This window comes from Macrobrachium nipponense, chromosome 42, assembly GCF_015104395.2.
Source record: "Macrobrachium nipponense isolate FS-2020 chromosome 42, ASM1510439v2, whole genome shotgun sequence".
Classification (NCBI taxonomy): Eukaryota; Metazoa; Arthropoda; class Malacostraca; order Decapoda; family Palaemonidae; genus Macrobrachium; species Macrobrachium nipponense.
The window spans coordinates 30,339,564-30,362,740 of NC_061103.1; positions in this window are offsets into that span (position 1 = coordinate 30,339,564).

Sequence of the window (23,177 nt, forward strand, 5' to 3'; positions counted from 1 at the left end):
TCCGCAATACCCAACTACCATGTACAATTAAGAGAAACACACAAACCATAAAACACATTTCCCAGACTAACAATGTCATACTTGTAAGTGTCATTTGAATTTTCTACCTCAAACGTTAAAAAAAAATCTACAATAGTTTTTCATACTACGGTTAGATGAGCCTGTCCTTCATTCACACCAAAGAATTGCAACTGTGCAAAGATTTATAATTGTAGCCTCAGAATTCCATGCACATTGCCATATGACTTGTAAACGTGACAATGAAGATCTTTTGTATACGACAAAGATGAACTTTTGTATAAAAGTTTTAGATACTATTTATGTATCTGATTCCTTCAATTGCAACCCAAAAGAGCGATGACATAATATATGTATGAATTTGATAAACGACGTAAATCTTTCGTGTTTGTTGTGTTAAATAATGGTCAATACAATACAAACACAGACGGTACCTGTTTAATCGAACTGCACTAAACACAAAAAGATCTTTCAACTGTTTCCAGTTCATACATGAGTAACGAGTGAATGAAAGGAATTTGGAGGCCATATACTAAGCAAATAATTATATTAACAGATATTCAGTCAATCCAATTTAGCAATCACACTTTCTCTACACCAAATCCTCTTTGTTTTTTTGTCTCTCTCTCTCCATACCATACAACTTTTCCCCTATTGAAAGGGTGACATCATAAGGGTAGCGTCTTCTTTCCTGGGCAGCTCTGTCTTATTAGTTGAAAATGACCTTTTCTTGTCCTCCCAGCTGACCTCTCTAACCCTGCTACCCATCCACAAATTTGAAAAGGCATAACTGAGGAATTTATTTCAGGTGATAGAAATCAATTATTCGATGTGGTTCGGATCCCCAACCCAATCAGCTGGAGGTCCCCCGTTGCTAAGTAACCAATTTGGTTTCCTAGCCACGTATATCTTAACTTCGGGCCCAGGCCCCTGGAGGAGGAGAGCTGTTTAATGAGCTCAGTGGTCTGGTTAAACTAAGATATTCTTAACTTTTCTCTCTCTCTCTCTCTCTCTCTCTCTCTCTCTCTCTCTCTCTCTCTCTCCCCCATATATATATATATATATATATATATATATATATATATATATATATATATATATATATATATATATATATATATATATATATATATATTATATATATATATATATATATATATATATATATATATATATATATATATATATATATATTTCCATACTACATTCCTTTTGGAATGTAGTATGGAAAAGGCCTTCTTTTAATCTTCCCTTCTTAAAGATCAAAGGAGACGAATGGGATGGTTGAGAGAGAGAGAGACAGAGAGAGAGAAGAGAAGAGAGAGAGAGAGAGAGAGAGAGAGAGAGAGAGAGACTGGTACTACTCGAGAGGATATGTGTGTGTGTGTGTGCGTGTGTGTGTGTGTTGACCAAAACGATACTTGTTCCTTTTCGCTATGAATAAAAAAAAATAATCTTGACTTGACTCAAAGCGAGAGGCTCTTTCCTATATCGCTTTTTCTCTCTCTCTCTTACTCTTCCCCCTTCCTCTTTCCCTTCCCCTCTCATCCTTCTTTTCAGGACATGATACGACGGTATAGTTTTTGGCCAAGATTGGAGATGGTATTCGTGTTATGAATATTTAAGGGAAGACTGACAGTGGGGCGTCAATAGCATTTATCTTCCTCTCTTCTCATTTTGCCATACACACACTCACGCACACACACACACACTATATATATATATATATATAGAAAAGTACGGAATCAACTCAAGTGGAAAGGCGTATAGATCAAGTGTTGTAACATACATTGCCACATATGTTTGAATTACAAAGATTAAATCTGAACTCTCTCTCTCTCTCTTTCTCTCTCAACAAGACGGTGTCTGTTAAAAATGTCCCCACAGACAAGACAGCCAAAATCCCTCCCTCCAGTCTGAGAGAGCGCGACCACTCAATAAATGACAACGCTACTTCGAATACCAAAATCTTAATTTGGTTATGTTCCTGATCAAATGAAATGGTTATTGACGTACTTAAATAACAGAAAATGCACCCGCTGTTTAAGTGGAACTACTTGGAGAGAGAGAGAGAGAGAGAGAGGACTCTACAACTTCCATGAAAGAAAATTTTGATTTACCAACTGAATTAACTGGCAGATATGTGGAAGACACCTACCCCAGCCTTCCAAGTTAATAATAATAAAAAACCGTATCAAGGAATGCATGATAGAATTACAAACAAACACAGATCAGCAGGATATGAGTTTCGCTTTTAAATAATTATCATGATCAGCCACATCACGACAGAGAAATCTTTTTGCTCATGAAGTACGTAATAAGAAAGTTATAGTATCAAGAAACTTGAAAAAATATCACCATGCATTTAAATTGCATAAGAAGAAACAAAACCAATAAGCCATTAACACATCCAAAATTCACACACACAAAAATAAACTATCGAGGATAAAAGTCTGAAAGCACCCATCGTAGCAGAAACAACAAACAGGAAAATGTGATACCAAACTCTATCGGACCTATTTCCAAAGCCATATATCCTGACTCAGGAAAATCCAGAGGTGGTGAAGGACTGTCCCCACTTCTTGTTTACACAGCTACTGGCCCTGTTCTTACATTGGTAAAAACACGCGCATGGCGAATAATCTAGCAAATATCTTAAGCTATTCAACGGTTCAGACAAATATTTCTCTCTCTCTAAAAATAAACAAAAATGAAATAAAATAACAATACAGAAAGCATTCGTAACAACTTTATGTATTGCAGAAGATCTTGAATAATTCTGTGTTCAAAAGAGGCCTTCAGTCTCTCTCTCTCTCTCTCTCTCCTCATGACGACTTAAACCCCAAATGAAGGTGCCTTAACCCGAAGATGCTCCGAAGAGATACACTATCGCCATTACGCTTTGATGCTTAAGGTCTCAGCCAACTCATAATGTTGAAGAGAACGCAACCGCACTTTTTCCTTCATCTGCATTATGCTGCCTTAGACGTCTAAATACGCAGAAATATCTTCGTATGCTTCTCTGGCGCTTTGATAATAGTAAAAAATATCTTTCTTCTTTAGAATTATTTATCGCAGCGGTGTTTTCTCACACGCAGTTCGAACGTAATTCCTCGCTGAACGAAAAAGTCTATTGTGGAGATTTTCGTATTTCGTATTCCACTTATTCTAGCCTGAAAGCGAACCATCCTAATTTTATATTCTTTGGCGATGTTTTATGTGAAGTCTAGGAGTTCCTGGAAATAATTTCGATCTCAAATTCCAGCTGTGCATCTTAGCATCATTACCTTCTATAACGCATTCGAAATTGTGTAAAGTTTATGACGAAACCTACGTTAGTTTTATATTTAAGTAGACTCGCGAGTGACTGGTCTGGTGTCTGCTTTCGATAATGGGTCTCGGATATCTCCTTTGTTTGTTTAACATGTTCGTGGATGGCGTGATGAGCAAAGTGATATGGAAATGGCACTTGACAGTGTCTCCGTGCCGCGAGGAAAAACGTCATATGCTGAATTGGAGATAGTGATGACAGACAGTACAGAAAGACGAAAGTCTGTTTTAGGAGCAGAAAGTTTATTTGCTGTTGCACGAGTAAAGAAATGTGAGAAAGGACGACGAAGCAGTTATGTTGAGGTATAATAATGAAATGGCTGCTTGATTCTCATAGGACTCGAGAAATATCGTAGCTGCTGTTCACAGGATGAGAGAAAAGGGAACCAGAAAACAACAGAGCTCAGAAAGTAGAAGTTGTTTTACAAAGGTTCGGGATATAAAAAGAAATCTTTGGAAACAAAAATCGTTATTGATGAAAATAGGATTTGTTAAGCATCTCCCTTTTATGGATACAATGTATGTGCTGAATGTGAATTTAAAAAAAAGTGAAACGTCAAGATATATTACACATGGGGAGAGAGAGAGAGAGAGAGAGAGAGGAGAGAGAGAGACGATGAGAAGAGATGAGAGAGAGAGAGGAGAGATTTTTGAGAGAGTCTTTTATGATGGTTTGGTCACGTTGGAAGAAAGGAAAACGACAGTTGATGAAACTGTTAAAGAATGATTAGGAAACTAAAGAGAGAGAGCAGAGAGAATCTGAACGGAGTGGGAGAAGTAGAGACGCAAATGAAGTGGGAATTGGAGGGTGAAAGACAAGACCTATATATAAGTTGGGTTGACAGGACCACATTGACCTAAATGAATGAAAGTAGTCCGAACAAAAAAAGGACGCCCTTAATATCCATGAAGGGAAGAACTGTAAGCAAGTTACAAATGAGTGACAGTATGCTGAGAGGCAGGTGCTTCGGGAAGTTTTCCGCACAAGGGAATCACCCATCAACCAGCAGTTAAAAGATATTCAATTGCAACATTCATTGTAGTTTTATCTTTACAGGAGCCCTCTCGCGTAAGAGGCTAATTAATGAAAACAAACATTCCCTTCCCTATTGCCATCATTATACGAAGACAAAACCTCCAATACAGTGTAATAATGACAACAATGAAAGCTACTATGACCTCATTCCTCCGTCATTTCATGACCCCTTAAGGCGCGACGCCGACCCACGAAGGAAGGCCAAGACAACGAATAAACGTTAACTAACGAAGCGCCATGAAAGAAAATCAACTAAAGAGCCCTTGGCCGGTGGGTCAAACGAGGCGCCGGGTCATAAAGGGGTCGTGAAAAGGTCATTCGCGCTTCGTTATGGCTGCCACGCCCCTCCCTCCCTCCGTCCGTCCGCGCAGAGGTCTGTGTGTCTCTCTTTGGGCGAACTATTAAATGTACTCTCCATCTGTTAACGCTGAGTGACCTGGGTTTTGGAGGTCGTTTCGCTGCCTCCGTTGAAATAGGATGTCGAATGGGACTGACTGGTGGTTCTATTAGATAACCAGAGTCTCCCCCCACCCCCACGAAGAGGTCTGTTACTTTAGTCTTCCTTTGCGTCTTGAAGAAAGTCATTTCGACAAAACCTGAATAACGAAAAAGCATAAAGGGTTATGAAGGAATATTCATATAACATACAGCCTCGCAACGTTACAATTTTCGAGAACTCACAGATGAAAAGAAGGGAAGAATCAGGAAACAGACTCCGAAAAATATGCACTAACAAGATTATCAAGAAAGACGACTAATATGTTGTCCTAACTTATCGATGGATCAGACCACATAAAGATATTTAAAAAAAATCAAGTATTCTAAAAAAAAAAAAAAAAAAAATTACTTGAAGAGGTCAAACGCTTATTCATAATAGTCTTATGACAAACCCTTATACGATTTCTAAAAATAAATAAAATCTATGCGAGACACCGACTTTTTTTTTTTTTTTTTTTTTTAGCGAAGTCGTGTGAATTACCGTTACCTTGGGAGTAATCAAGCAGCCTAGATAGTCCTTCGACTGAAAAGAACTATTCACTTAAAACAAATAAAAAAAATAAAAAAAATATAAATTAAGCCTTTCATAAATGCTGAAAATAATTCTCTAAACATTTAAGAATTTTTTTTTAATGTATATAAAAAAAAATATAAAGAGAACAAGGCACAAAAGCGCACTATTCCCCCGACTTACAAGAAGCAAGAATGTTTTTGTTTGCAAAAAAAAAAAATTAAAATAAAAGCAGAACTTCAGTGAAAACATGAAACGCGAAAGGAGAAAAAAAAAAGTTTAACTAAACAGTAAAATGAAAAAACAAACTGTGCCACGGTACTGAGCAAAATAAAAAGTGCAAGAAATAGCATTCACAGAGAAAACAATATCAAAAGTCAGATTATTTTTCAATGAGAGAGGGAACTAAAGCATTCACAGTTTAAGAGCATAAACATCTGTATTTACTGTTGACCCTTTAACCTTTAAAACATGTGTAGATTCTCTCCGTATGAAGTGAAACAGAAGATACGTTCACAACCTTCAAACAACTTGCGTAGAATCACAGAATAAAAAAAAAAGGCATCATTGGAACTCACCGAAATTTATCATTGCTACAAAATGCCATTTTTTTTCGAAATCACAAAAACTGTGTAAATCAACGTACCACACATCCTATTTACTGTACCTGCTATGAGAACCCAACCTCATCGTTCGAGACTGAAGATACACTTTTGTAACGACCAGAGAGAATGACAGGTAACTGGGTACTTATGATTTATTAGAGACGAACTGGGTTGACATAATAATGAAATCACACGAGTTTATACATCGGCGGAAAGGACGCGGAACGCGCCATAGAATGGTTAAAGGAGCAATGAGGCTTGATGATATAATGCCATACGTACACTTTGACAAAAAAACTACTTCAGACCCATTAATTACTTTTTAAAACATTGCAACTCAATAGAAATCGTCCCTAAACAATTCAGTGAAAAATCTTTAACCCGAAGAAATCTCTCGAACGATTTCGGGCACCGTCATATAACGGTTATTCTCGTGGAAACGGTCGACGGAGAATCATTCCGGACTGTTTTAACGGCCCAAACTTTCTTTGAGCTGATCCCGGGGAGAGCGTGTCTTAGCACTGTTTTTGGCCACAAGGGGGTTTTGAGTGGGGGGTGGGGGTGGGGGGGTGGGGATGTGGTATACACCTTGCGGTGGGAGTGGGGGTGGGGGGTATGTGGTAATACAAAACCTTGCGAAGGGGGAGTGGGGGGATGCGAGGAAAATCTAAGCACCAATTCGTGACGACTTATGAAGCAGCTCTAGTTGTCTTTTTCCGAAACTTTCAGATTATATGCATTCGCTTTTGACGGCTACCGGAGAACATTCAACGCGATTTGCTTTAACGACGGGGACTTGTCCGAGGCCTTTCTGAAATTCTGTTGTGGGCAGAATCGCCTTTTTTTTTTCTTTTTCAACACATTGACTTTATTGTACTTTTCTTTTATCGCTAATTGCGTCATTACTGCGTTTGCTGTCACTATTCTCCTCATATATCAGTACTGGATGATACCAAGGAACTGTAGTATTGGGCAGTATCATTCGCGCGCGCGCGTGTTTGTGTGTGTGTGCAACACAGTTTGAGATTTTCCATTATTGCTCGGCCTAAAATCATTGATAATAGCTGAGCATTACCCTGAATGTACTTTACTTTCAAAACAGTAATAGTCACGACGTTATTCGATTATACTTATGCCTTTGGAAAAAAAAAAATAACATACTTATTAAGGGTGTGTATCAAGGAGCTCCAATGGTAACGTTTCTATGCTTTGTTTCCACTCAAAATATTGGGTTGATACTGTTGATAATGGAATGGAGTAGAATATAGACTTAGGCCTAAGGCAAAGCACTGGACCTATGAGTCATTCAGCGCTGTATGGATAACTGACAGTTTAGAAGGCTTGAAAGGTATAAATAAAATAACTGTTTAGAGAGGGTGAAAAAGTACGGTGGACGAAAGAGTGAATGGAGGTACAGTAAAAGGAAAAAAAGGAGTTTCAGCTAGGACCTGTCCACGTATCGGCGGGCACTGCCCGACGGGCAAACACTGTTCCCATAACTCGTTCCAATATACTGGCCAACATGAGCATGGAACCAGAACAATGCGCTTGTCTGGTAACACTGCTTCACAAGCGAGAGGTACTATAGTACACCGCAAGAGGTGTACTGACAGCACTACTTCCCTATGGAGAAGTGTAGCTTATGTTTCATGTTCATACAGAATTTGCTGTGTTTGTTTGTTTGTATGGTGTTTTTTACGTTACAAAACAGTGTTATTCATTTACGGGAACAACGGCTTTATGTGACTTCCTTATTCATACAAAATGAATCAACGTTTTAAAGGTTTTTAAAGGTTTAAATATATGTAATTTTACCATTCTTAAACCGTGAATTCTTTAGTTCCCTTCAATTTTGAAATAAAAATTCTAAATGTTCATATTACTTTAACTTCGAGAATGATAATTTTAGCAAGTTTTATATTCTCAGTACCGCGACACACTTGATTTTTTTTTTTTTTTTACACAATTTCGAAAGGTTTCTTCGTCTTTCATCTCACATTCTTCCCCCGATGTTCTGCTTTTATTGTCTTTTGTGGGATTTTTTGCTCACAAGAATTTTTTCTTACTTCTGCCGAGTCCTGAATAGTGCGCTTTTGTGCTTCGTGGCGTTTGCAGTTTTAGAAAAGTGAAATTTTCCTCCTTATAAAAATAATCTCACTTGTTTCTAAGATATTTGGAGGATTATTTTAATCGTTCATGAAATCCGTAAGATATTTTTTTTTTTTAAAAGCGACTTATTTATTTTTCTATTTTATTTTTATTTCTTTTTTTTTAAAGGAAAAATCTAGGCTCCATTGTTCTTTTAAGTCATTCAAACGCCCTTGAGAAAAATGCAACTACGCGATTCATTAAAAGAAAAAGATTATAACTGTCGTTATATATTTTCTAATTAATTCATAAAAGGATTGCGCATAGGCTATCATAAGTAGGTCATCTACGACTAAGCTTACGGTGAATTATTATTTTAAGTGGCGTTTGGCCTCTTCAAGTACAATTCATTTTTTTTTTCTTTGGCCATTGCAATCATTATCGAATACTTCGTAGGATTTCGAATAGAATTTATAATTTAGTCCAAAGGTCAAGCACTGGGACCTATGAGGTCATTCAGCGCTGAAAGGAAAGTTTAGAGTAGAAAGGTTTGAAAGATGTAACAGGAGGAAAACCTCAAAGCAGTTGCAATATGAAACAATTGCCAGGAGAGGATGGACAGTAAAAAGGAGAGAACATGAACGGAGGTACAGCAAATGGAAATGATAGGGGTTGCAGTTAGGACCCGAAGGTACGCTGCAAAGATCCTTATTTAATGCCTACAGTGCACCGCATGAGGTGTTCTGACGGCACTATCCCCCTACGGGGTTTGTATGATTTGGCATTTCGAAAAGGTGAGACAAACATCGCCTCTCTTTACCATACCCCCTGGAACGTCATTCGTCTTCATGATTAAGCCAATTTGAGGCAAAACCTTATCTTTACCCTTGTCAGTGCTTACTTCAAGAGTGATTATACTCATTTTCTTTTATCTTCACTTAGTTCCCGGTATTGCGATGTTACGAAGCTTCCGTTTATGTGAATAATATTCTTATCATATTCCTTCGTGTTGTCTTTATTATATCAGTTTGGTCGAAAATTATTTTAAGCAAAGGAATCTGTCCTCGATTTTCCCCTCTTTTCATCTATCAGTTCTCGAAAATTGTAAACGTTGCGAGCTGTAACTGTATGTTATGTGAATATGCCTCCATATTACCTATACGCCAGGGATGTGCAACCTTTTTTCTCAAAGGGCCACTAGTTACGACTCTGTCGGTATCGAGGGCCACATAACCTTACTATTTCATGTTATTTACTACGATCGAAGACATATTATGTGAGATTATACTATTAAAGATAGATAATTCGTGTTACTGATTCTATTTAAATTGGGATCACATAAAATACAAATAAGAATTTTCTGAAACAAAAGTATTTTCCTTACTATAAATGAGCAAATGAAAGGCTACCGTACCTTATTATTATATGTACAAACATAAATAATTACTTCTTATTGGTTAACTGGGATCATTAACATAAGAATTATCAACACAGACATTTTCCTAACCATTAATGAGCAATGAAAGGCTACCCTAGAGAGATGGTTGATGTTTGCATTTGGGACACCAACTCATCAATATCAAGCCGTATGGATGATGTGGCTAGACGCAGGGTACATTCAAAGGTTCATCAGTAAGTACAAACCTATACTTGTTTTTAACCAGATTCATTTTTGAAAAGAGCTGCTCACAAACCTGTGTGCTACCAAATACTGCCATCATTTTTCCTTGGCATGAGGCAGAGAGTTTTGGATACACTGTTACTGCTACATGCTTCTTATAAAACTGGTATACTGAACTATCATTAAACTTCTTTCTTGGTGCATCATTGAACTGTAGTTTCAATTATTTCCATCTGTATGTCCTCAGGAATTACAATCACATCCACAGAAAAGGGAGCGGCAAAGACTTCAATATTGGGCTTGTGAATGCTTCTTGAGGTCACCAAATCTTTCCGAAAATTCCTCTCGTAAGACTGCCAACTTACGGTGCTAGAGGAAGGGTGTTGATTGAAACAGAGAGAGAGAGACGAGAGAGAGAGAGAGAGAGAGAGAGAGAGAGAGAGAAAGTTGTTGGAATATTCAGTTCGAGGCTCTCTCTCTCTCTCTCTCTCTGAGCGCCGCACTATAGCTTATTTATTTTTAGGAGAAAGGGCCGCAATGAAAGCCTTTGAGGGCTGCAGGTTGCACACCCCTGCTATACGCTTTTTCGTTATTCAGTTTTGTCGTCCCCCCCCCGAAATGACTTTCGTTAAGACGAAAGGAAGACACGAGTAGCAGGACCTCTTCGTTGTGGGAGGAGGGGAGGGGAAGGGGACTCTGGTATCTAATAGTACTACCAGTCAGTCCCATTCGTCATCCCATTTCAACGGAGCGGGGGGGCACCGAAACGACCTCCAAAGCCCAGATCACTCAGCGTTAACAGATGGAGAGAACAGTTAATAGTTCGCCCAAAGAGACACAGACAGACCTCGGCGCGGAAAGGAGGGAGGGAGGGGCGTGGCAGCCATAAAAAGCTCGAATGACCTTTTCACGACCCATTTTATGACCTGGCGCCTCGTTTGACCCACCGGCCGTTATTAACGTTTATTCGTTGTCTTGGCCTTTCCTTCGTGGGTCGGCGTCGCGCCTTAAGGGGTCATGAAATGACGGAGGAATGAGGTCATAGTAGCTTTCATTGTTGTCATTATGGCAGTCGAGTTTTTTCTTTGATATAATGACTGCAGTATGAAAGGAAATGTTTATTTTCACTAATTACCCTCATCCAAAGTGAAAGGGGGTTTCTGAAGGAGAGAAAACAATAATTAGTACTGCATTAAAAACCCTATAACTGCAGATTTATGGATGGAACCTTGTACAGGAATCTTCCCAACGCATCTACAGCTTCACATATCGACAGGAAACATCTCATCAGTAGCTCGTTGACACCTCTCCCCATATTGTCACCCATTTGTATCTTCCTTGCAGTCTTCCCTACCCGGGTATTCAGCGGTGCCCCCCCCGCCCCCACCACTTTTGTTTTTTTTTAGTCTGCTTTTATTCATTCAGGTCAAGATTTTTGTTGCCTCTCAATAATTTATCGCTATGAATCTCCAACAATTGAAGAAATGAACAAGAAGGTTCCTTCCTGTTCATTTACACAAGAAGAAGGCAAGTGACAGAAAAGATAATGATCATATTCTAAACACAGCAATCTTCTTACAAGGAGATGATTGTCAATATAGGTTCAGCACTCAAAACAGAATTGAAACAGTAATGGGTCACCAAGAAAAGCATAAGAAATCCACAGCAAAATAACTGTTACTAGCAGAAAATGTACTCATAGTAGTATTTAGCCAAACAATAAATTAGTACCTTGTGAGAGAGAACCAGTAATCAAGTACCCGAAGTGTCAAAAGAAAGAACTTCTTGTCATAAAGGGTGTGTCTTTTATCTGTACTAACCAACTACAAGTGAAGGAAAATGTAGTGTGTAATGGAAGGGGGGTACAGTGGTTTGGACATTTGCCAGTTAGGATCCAGTATGTAAGGGTAGTTCAGGATGGGGCATGTCATTGATCAAGTAGAACCTACCTCCCTAGGATAGGTTAGGTTGGATTTCAAGCATTCTTATGGTTTACTCAGTCAGATATATGGCGATTCTAATATCACTTTGCCTACTTATTTGACTTAAGTCTACTGGGTGTGGTTAGGTTATGCGAGAGTCCAAAAAAACAGGGAGAGAAGGGCTAACAACTGCCAAGGACGTGGTGATTTAGGTTAAAGTATGTTTAATATATAATTGTATTACACTCATTTTGTTTCTTACCTCACCTAAAGCCCCATTATCTCACTGTGGTCCCCCATAACTGTAAATACAGCCTTATAAAAGGGTCTACTACTGAGTCTCAACAACAACTTCTTTGCTACTTAATGAACATCAGAAATGCTCAGAGAAAAATAAACAATTATAGGGTAAACAACCGGGCTGCAACATAGCGGCCACCTCTCCCGGAACGTGGCTACCTTCCAAAAAAAGAAAAAAAGTACTGAATTTGCTGCCATGAGCATCATCAGGAGTTTGTGGCACATCCAGGCAGCACACACAGACCTCTACACTCCTCTGGAAGTGTTTTCCCTCAAATTACGAAATAATGGCAAATTCAAGTACATTTTGGGGAAGTTGCCGCATTCCCGGAAGAGGTGGCCGCTATGTCACGGCTCAGTAATTTACCTAATCATATTCAGTTTAGAGTAAAAAAGGACAATTTATCATACCATTAACTTATAAAAGTCTGAATAGTAGCAAAATTTCTTTTGCAACAAGAAAGGGCATCTGGGTATAGTCCTACCCTAATCACATCCAGTCATTCTCCCTACAGCTCTATGTATAGCCTATCATTTCCAAATGCTTTATACCATTTTTCCTCCTCTTCCCCCAACCCTTCCTCCTCTCGCATTGCTTAGCTGAACATATTGCAGCTTTGCCTGTTTCCTTGCCTGCCTCCTATTCCTACCTCTTGGAAAGAGATGCCTTCTGACCATGATACTGCCTAGGCCTAGCCTAGACAGGTTACTTTACGGGTTGTTAGCATTAAGTTTAGCTATGAAAATGTGAGAATGAGAATGAATTTTCGTTAGAATATGATTACATGCAGCAGTTAGTATATTGTCCGCGTGTGTGTGTGTGTGTGTGTACGTTTTCCCGAGTCTTGGACAAAGTCTAGGCCTACCTGGTTGCATCAGTTTTTTAGTACAACTAAGGTATGGAATTTGTGCTTTACATGCAGGAAAACAGAACGTTTTAAAGACTAAAAACACCCATTGAAAATTACTAATTTTCTAGAGCTTTCTTCCGTTTCCCTTTCATAACTACAATCAAATGATAGGTAGGCTTGTTAGGCTACGACACAATGAGGCTGCTTACAAACTCTTCAATCTCTAAGGCTACAAAGACGAAAATATCCATTGAAAATACTTAATTTTTACGAGAACTTTGTCTACACTCCCATCCTTTACTCTTTCATACAATCAAAACGAGTACAACATTGAAGGATTACTTACAAAACTTAGGCCTATAAATTTAATATAAATAATGTTCTGCTGGTGGCCTAGTAGTTACAAAGTGACTACGAAAACAAATCAACACACTTACATATAACTACTAGTATTCCGGTGAAAATTAAGAGTAGGTTACTTTATATATCAGTCCATACCGGGAAAAAGTCACATAATGGCATAATTTTTAGTGAAAATATTTACCAAAATAAGCACTATTTCATTTTAACACACACAATAAAAGGAAACCTCAGCGAAGAGTTTACATTCCGAGAGAATGACTCGAGTTTGCCAGTAGCGCAATATTTTGAATATTTTTTACGCCATTATAACATTATTTTGCGGTATTTGTCTCTACAAAAGCAAAATCTTTATTTACGATAGACCCGTCTAACACGTATCTCTACGATAATCGAAAGGATTTTGATAAAAATCAGTAAATCACAAAATGAATAAGTATTCGAATGATCAGAACTTCAATGACAAAAGAAACCCGCCTTGCGCCCGTGATGTTACGGTTCTTGTTGGTTTACATCCAAAGGCGAGGGACCCAAACCAGGCATTTTAATCCATTTTACACTTCGCCAAACGTTACCCTTCTTGGCAAAGGGCCTGTGATTGCATTATTACACCAACCCGTAAATAAATGGATCGCGCTTATCGCAACCTTATTTATAAAAAAGAAAACATCATTACCAGGTAATGATACAAAGTTTTCTTACCGGAATGAAGCTGTCTGAGATAACCGTATATATAAGATTGCATACGTATCACACAGCAAACCTACATCCCAAATATAATAATAATAATAATAATAATAATAATAATAATAATAAATAATAATAATAATAATAATAATAATAATAATAATAATAATAATAATAATAATAATAACAACAACAATCATTAACTTTATGGCGCATTCACAAGATTCATTGAAGCTAGGACGAGTGGCGATCCAACCTTTAGGAAACTGCTGATTTAAGGATTTTTTTAGGGACATTTTTGCGAAATGAAAATTAAACCATCATTTTAACAGAAAACCTTCCTGCTTACCTAAACCGCAAAAGAATGAAAGCAAAAAACGAGCTCAGTTAATTAGCCCACGTACGAAATACGAGAAGGCAAAAGGTAAACATCATGAAAGTACTCTGGTAAAGCTTAGCAAGGAAAAGGACCAGAAAGTTATCTTATATATATATATATATTATATATATATATATATATATATATATATATATATATATATTTATTTATATAGGCTACACACGCGCGCGCGCACACAAGATTCAATTTAATGATATCCAAAGGATTACGGACTATAACAAGAAACTCGGATATAACCAGTTTTTATCACTATTTTTTCCCATATTCGATACGATTTCAATTAAAAAGGATATTAAATGGAATTGAATCGAGAGTAAACGATAACGTTTTAAAAACGAACAAAATGAAACATGGAAACAGAATTGAAGCATTTTTCTTCCCCCATAAGATACTCAGTTTTCGAAGACTGAGAGAACAGATAGAAAGCTTAGGGATGAACAAGCTGGTTCCAGGAAACGCGGAAGTTCGTCATATCAAATATTTATGTTAAAATGTGTGGTGCAGTACACTGACTTTAAAACTTCCCTTCCGATGGCCTATGCTGATCACAGATTTCATTTGATAGCGTCCACAGACCAGTATTATGAAACTTATACATGCAGAGGTAATGTTAAAGAGGTCTTGTTAAATGAATTTGCAGTTTGTAGTAAATAGTGGAGTGCTCAAGGAATGTTTTATTTCACCTTTGTTGTTTGCCCTTCTCATGCATTTTATATTAAAAAAAACAAAAAAAAACGCAAAAGATTTAGAATGAAGTTTAACTGAAAGCTGACAGACTTAAGAAATGCTAAGGACTGTAGTTTTAGCGAGCAAATCACCACATTAATCTGAAAACAAAAGTAATGGAAACAGAATTCGCACAAAGGGATGATTAGCATCAGATGGAGCAGGGAATAATAGGGATGAGTTGTTCTGTTTAACATTTAGGAAAATGATATTCGATGCAGGTTCTCTTGAGTTGGAATTAGTGAGGCTGAAAAAGGTAAAAATCAAACAATGGGCAGTCTAAATAAAAATTTAGAAATCAAATACACAGAAAATCTATTCCTATAAAGGGAACATTGTTATTGTGTGATGTATGTGATATTATATATATATATATATATATATATATATATATAGTATATATATATAAATATATATATATATATAAATATATATATATATATATATATATATATATATATATATATATATATATATATATATATATATATATATATATATATATCTATATATATATATATATATATATATATATATATAATTATAAATAATATAACAATAATACTAATACTAATAATACTAATACTAATACTATACTAATACTATAATATAATAATGGAACCCATAAAAAACACCAAAATACAAAGAGAGAAATACTATATTTAAGAGACTGCTGTCTCCCTCTTCATCTACCCGAAGAGGGAGACAGCAGTCTCTTAAATATAGTATTTCTCTATTTGTATTTTGGTGTTTTTTTAGGGGGTTCCTATTATTATTAATTATTATTAAATTATTATTATTATTATTATTATTATTAATTATTAATTATTATTATTATTATTATTAATTATTATTATTATTATTATATTATTATTAATTATTATTATTATTATTAATTATTATTATTATTAATTATTTTATTATTATATTATTATTATTATTTTATTAATTATTATTAAATTATTACTTATTTATTAATTTTATTATTTTATTATTATTCTTTTAATTATTTTTTTATTATTTTTATTTATTATTTTTTTTATTATTTTTATTATTATTATTATTATTTTTTATTATTTATTATTATTATTATTATTTATTATTAATTTTATTATTTTCGTATTATTATTATTATTAATTATTAATTATTATATTATTATTATTATTAATTATTATTATTATTATTATTATTATGTTATTAATTAATTATTATTAATTTTATTCTTATTATTATTCATTATTAATTATTATTATTAATTACTTATTATTATTTATTAATTATTATTATTTATTATTAATTATTATATTAATTATTAATTAATTATTCCTTATTATTATTTTAATTATTAATTAATTATTTCTTATGTATTTATTCATTTATTCATTATTATTATTATTTTTATTTATTATTATTAGGTTTATTAGTTATTATTTATTTTTATTTTATTATGTATTGATTATTATTATTATGTATTTTGTATTATGTAGTATTATTATGTATTAATGTATTATTATGTATTATGTATTATTTTAGTATTTATTCTTTACTATTTCTTAGTCTTGTATTTGATTATGTATTATATTGAGTATGTATTATTAGGTATTATTGTTATGTTCTTTATTATGTCTTATTCGATTATGTCTTCTTTATTATTTTATGATTATGTATTATTATGTATTAATTATGATTATGTATTTATTTATGTCGGTTTATGATTATGTATGTTGAATGTAGTTATTCGATTTGATGTATTATTATGTATTTTATTGATATGTTTGTTTTATTATTCTTGATTATGTTCTTATATGATTAATGCTGATGTTTTTATGATACGTTTATTATGATGTGCTTTGTTTTTTTTTTTTTTTTTTTTTTTATATGATGGGATGTTTATTATGATGATTATTTTTATTATGATGTGTTGATTATTGATTTATTTTATTTATTATTATGTTTATTATTATTATTTAGTTTTATTATTTTATTATTACTTATATTATTCTTATTATTATTATTATTATTCATATATATTTTATTATATTATTCTATCTATTAATATATATATATATATCATGCTGGCATATAAATAAAGGCAATCATGTCTATGATACATACATCTTTACAAAAACAAACATCTAACAGCAAACCCATCCCCATTATTACATACGGGAGAAAATAAAATAATGGACAAGGCTCCACCACGCTTTGCTTGATTTCGGTATAATAAATTCAATCATGCAAAGAATTGTTTTGTTTCATTATGAAATTAGCGCAAAGCGGTTTTGACTCAAGTTGCAATAACACGGCATTACCCGTAATGACCATCGCAATGACCAGCTTTTGCTTGTAATGCCTGTCATTCATTACGATGTATTGGCAAATGCTTTGAACGAATTATGCAGGGATGATCGCTGGATTCTTTGCCGATAATTCGTTTATTCGCATTCGTTAATAAGTCGTTAATTGTATTCGCTGATAATTGATTGATCGCATTCGTTAATAATTCATTAATCGTATTCGTTAACAATTGGTTGACCGTATTCGTTAATAACTGGTAGGTCGTGTTCATTAATAATTCGTTAATCGTATTCATTAACAATTTGTTGATCGTACTCTTTAATAACTCGTTAATCATATTCGTTAATAATTTTATAATTGGTTGATCGTATTCCTTAATAATTCGTTGATTGTACTCATTAATAATTTGGTTGATCGTATAAGTAATAATTCGTTAATCGATTATATTCGTTAATAATTTGTTATTCGAATATATTTGTTAATAATATTCGTCAGTAATTTAAGAATTATATCTATTAATAATTCTTCACTCAAATTCGTTAATAATATTCGTCAATAATTCCTAAATTATATTTGTTACGGGAATTCTTCTTGGTAGTATTAGTATTAATACTAAAAGTAAATACTTCTCCTCCATTCATAATCGTTTCATGTTATTAGAATTCAACAGCATGACATGCGTGAGAGTAAATTCTGCTGGAGAACCAAAATCACCATCCAAATAAAAATTATCATCGAAATCATCGTTTCATGTTCGATCTCATTAATGGAACGTATTCTGTTCACAAAAGCGATATATTAATATCCAACTTTTGTGTATCAGTTGTGGCAATAAAGAGGTCCAAGCTGATTTCGTTACAATAAATAACCAGGGTATTAATATTTGTATGAAAAATATAATAATTCCTCTATTACCTAATAAAGAGAGATCTGCTTTTTCGCCCTAAAATATTCATGGACAGGAAATTCGACCGGAATAATATTTTTTCCAGGTAACAGTTAACAAGGAAAATTATTAATACAAATATGTTTAGTACGTACGGCATAACTGGATACACAGGACCACAAATATATATATTATAATATATATATTATATATATATATATATATAATATAATATATATCTATATATGTTCTATAATAAATAATATATATCTATATTATTAAAAAAAAAAAAATAGTTTTATATATATATATATATATATATGTATATATATAAATATATATATAATATAGATTTATATATACAAATATAATATATATTATAATATATATCAATATATATATTAATCAATAGAAATTATACACACATACATATGTAATGTTATACTTTTTATTTATTACTATATATATAATATACCTAATATATAGTATATAAACATATCGCATTCCTTGATGATATACACATCAACCACCGAAGCATAAGTGTGCTCAGTCCTTTCCTCCACGAAGCAAAAAAAAAAAAAAAGAAAAAAAAATAAAAAAAAAAAACAATAAAAAAAAATAAAGAAACTCCGTCTCTACATGTGCAAATCACTTTAGCCCACCTCAATGCATCAGTCTTTCGTTACACACATCATTCATGAGAAAAATCATTTCAATAATATTCAAAAAGGCCTATAGTATCCTCGTATCAAAAGGTTTGGATATACGATGCGCTTTATTCATTCCAAATCTCACCTCCTTTGACGCTCTAACACTGTCATTTCCATATGGCTGTTCTTCTCTTCTTTTATATCATTTTATTAAGATAATTTTCCCCAACGTTACAACAGCTTGTTTTATAAAACACTATCGTATATAACGAGAATTAATCCTTTTACTTAACTTGATCTTCATTTAGTCGAATTACTCTCCTCGCAGACATTCTTATCATGCTTTCCAATAACGATCAGAGATCACAAATCTACAAAGTATTTCAAAACACTTTTAACTTACCCAGCATCTTTTCATTTATTCATTCGTATAAATGGTCTCCCCCCCACCCACTCAACAGGACAATTATCGGAAGTTGTATTAACGACGAAGTTAAGTGCTAAACCCTCTATGAAAGGTAGATATACATCGAAATTTGATCAATCATTCTTCACCTCATTATACAAAATTTTATCAATTATTTCCTCACCTCATTATACAAAATTCAGTAATTATTTCTTCACTTAATTATACAAAATTCGATCATTATTTCTTCAACTAATTATACACAAAACTTAACCAATTATTCCTTCACCTACTTATACAAAACTCAATTATTTCTTCACCAAATTATATAAAATTCAGTTAATTAATTCTTCACCTAATTATACAAAATTCAATCAATTACTTCTTCACCTAATTATAAACTCAGTGAAACGAGTTTCGTCAAATCGGCGGAAGACATCTTAATACATTCAATACATTTGAACGTCATATACGATGAATGCCAACAAAGAAACACTGTGTAATGGTTACCATAATGACCAAAATCAAACGTAACCATTCCACCTTGAACAGGAACACAACACGAAACCTGCAACGCTGTCTAGTCCACGAAGTCAAAAATTCGTAAATCCACGAGAGGCGTAATAAAAGGGCGTAGAATGCAAAGGAGAGCAGAGCACATCTTAATTAAATTCTCAAATCTTTTTGATTCGCCGTTCCGATAAAACTTCCGTTGCTACTGGTCCTGATAATTCCGTAGTCAAATTATTCAATAACTTGCAAATTCCGGAAAATCCCTCTGCCCGGCCTGACCATCAAAATCGAGAGAATTTGATACCATACAGCAATTTACGTTCGTAGGAAATGAAAATAACTATTATATTGAAAAATAGCTGAACACATATCACATCCAATTACCTCGCAGCAATCACCATTTCGCTGTTAAATATTACGTTTAGCGCCAAGTTGCTGCACACTGCTGCTGCTACGCCATTTTCAATTTGAACAAGGAATGAAAGCGGATTAAACGCTGGATTATCCCATGGAAACTGGAAAGTAATTCTTTCCCCAAAACCTAGGTACAGCTAACTATATTAAAATAATACTTTCCCACACTCTAGGTACAGCTAACTGTATTCTTCGTTTTGGAGAAATGTATTACTCTTAGGGCCATCTTTGTAAATTAGATACATCTTAGCTTTACCAGACAACTGAACAGATTAGCAGCTCTCCAAGGGTTGGCCCCAAGGACGAGATAGTTTTACGTGGTTACCAAGCAACTCGACCTACAGCTTATTGTGGGATCCGAAACCTCATCGAGAAATGAATTTCTATCACCAGAAATAAATTCCTCTGATTCTGTGTTGGCAGAGCGGAGAATCGAACCCGGACTCTGAGACCGGTAGTCGCGCAAGTAACCGACTCATCCAAGGAGGAACTACCATCTTTGTAGAAATCACAAGCAGGGGCAAGGGAAGAAAAAAAAAGGAGAAAAAAAGAAAAACTAAATTTCCCTTGATATTAACAAAGATGTAAATCATTGACAGCTAAGAGCAGAACTTAATATGAAAAATAATGTATATGGAGTTGGGCGGGTTACACATGAAACTGAACGAAACAGATACCCATAATTGTGATAAAGCACAAAACTCTTTTCGAAACATCAAAAATTATAAAGCACTTCAAAATGGACAAACAAAATTACCCATATTTACACATCTAGTCCTTCTATTCAGAGGAAGTTCTCCATTTTCCAATTCCTAAGAGCACATTCACAATTCATATGTTTGTTTGTATGGTGTTTTTTACGTTGCATGGAACCAGTGGTTATTCAGCAATGGGACTAACGGCTTTTCGACTTCCAACCACGTCGAGAGTGAACTTCTATCACCAGAAATACACATCTCTCACTCCTCAATGGAATGCCCGAGAATCGAACTCACGGCCACCGAGGTGACGGGCAAAGACCATACCAACCACGCCACTGAGGCGCCACAATTCATATGGCATTGTATAAGAAGACTGACCTGAAATTGGCAATGTTTGTGCAGTTGCGATTATTTGTGGTAAGTGAAGGTGGTCTCATCGAACAGCAGTATGAGAAGTATGTAGTTTTGATTTAAAATCTAAAAATCAAAATGACGACTCGGGCAAGGAATTAACGTCAAACTATGAAACATGACATTGGAGTCCAGAATATTTGACTTACGGTCTTTGTAAGTGTTCATGCATCTATCTGTACAGTTACGCAAATATGGTTAAGTATTTTATATACGTTTACATATTTTCAGGACACACCTTTGACCTTTAGATTGAATCTGAGTCGTGTTTGTACACGTAAGAGATTCGTAATCCATTTTTAGCACGCAAGCGCTGCCATCCATCCCGTGAAACGTTTTCAGACGCCTGACGATTTCCTTGTGATGTAAAATACATCTGTCACGATTCCCTGAAGGTAGAAGGGAAAGTTTGGAGAGAGGAATGGGGGAAGTTGACCCTGTTCCATCATCCTCTTCCATCTTCCTCTTTACACAGAGTTTGTTTTTGTGGGCGTTGGCATTTGAGGGAAACAGCCGCGATGATTTCATTTGTGGAAAAGGATCTGTGAATATCCGGCGTCATTTTTCACGCAGGCCTTTGTGGGGATCCTCGCAATCCGTTTGATTAAATTACCCGGCGGGATTTACATAGTTTCTCTCCCTGGGGAATCCGTGTAATCTCTGATTTACTTTTCCTGTTTCTTCTGATTCTTTGTTCAGTCGTTTGGTTATGTGACATGCAGGAACTTTTAGTTCCTGTTTTTAGTTGATATTGTTTATTTTCGAAATATAAATTTAATTTGCGTAGAAGGATTACTTTTTTGATTGTTATTACAAAATAGTAGGTTTGTACATTTCCAGATTCCTCTATTTACTGACTTTTGGATCACTTTCCTTTATTCTACTTTTTTTGAAAAGTTTTCCATTGTTAACGTCTATATTTTTCATCTGCTTTGAGCATCCCTTCCATAAGCTTCTCTACCAAACCTTTCATTAGTCGTCATATCTGGAAATCCTTGCGACATCACGCAGGATTTATTTCGATATCCAGGCAAAATTCGAAACACATGTTCGTAACTACTAGGGATGGCTTCCTGTATCATTCCTTTGTAAGGTTTCTAATTCCTCACTCGGGTGTATCCCATCAAAATTCGAATGCTTAATTTGTTTTTTATTTTTGTAAATGCCCTCCTTTTTCTTCAGATCATGTTCAATGAGTAATTACATGGAACTATCTAATAATAAAATATAAATTATGAGGTAGAGAATTCAGGTCATACTTACAAGCATAACACTGGTACTTTACGAAACCTGTTTTAAAAGTTGGAGTGTGTACATGTCTGTATCTGTACAAATCAGGCCGATATACAGACAACACTTACATAGTTGTGTTTTATGTTAGGTGTTTACATATTTTCAGAAAATCCCTTTGACCTTTGATTGAATTAGATTCTCGTCGTATTCTCTCTGAAATGCCTACTGCAGGTCAAGGGATGTTCTAGGGCACAACACGTCGGCCCCCCATACCAAACCCCCCCCCCCTCTCTCTCTCTCTCTTTCTTCGTTCTCTCTCTCTCTCTCTCTCTCTCTCGCTCTCTCTCTCCTACAATAAACGTTAAGCTAGATTACACGAGGAATCTTCCGGTCAGCTATATTACAATGCAATCTATAAACCATTATATCTGGAAACCTCTCTCCTGTAATAAATACTTGACATTCATAATCGCAAACTAGCTTAATGTCAAATTTGACCCAATATCTCACACTATGGACGAGTTCAGACATCTGGTCACAAATATGGTACTTAGAAATCAGCTTCTTAAAATGAAAGAATGTAAATGCACCCGTAAACAAAGACACTCGTCCTAACAGCTGCTGAAATGTTATTAGAAATAAATATTCATTAGATATTATGATGAGGCTGATCAGTTATTATGAGTTACACATTAGCAGTCAAATCTCATA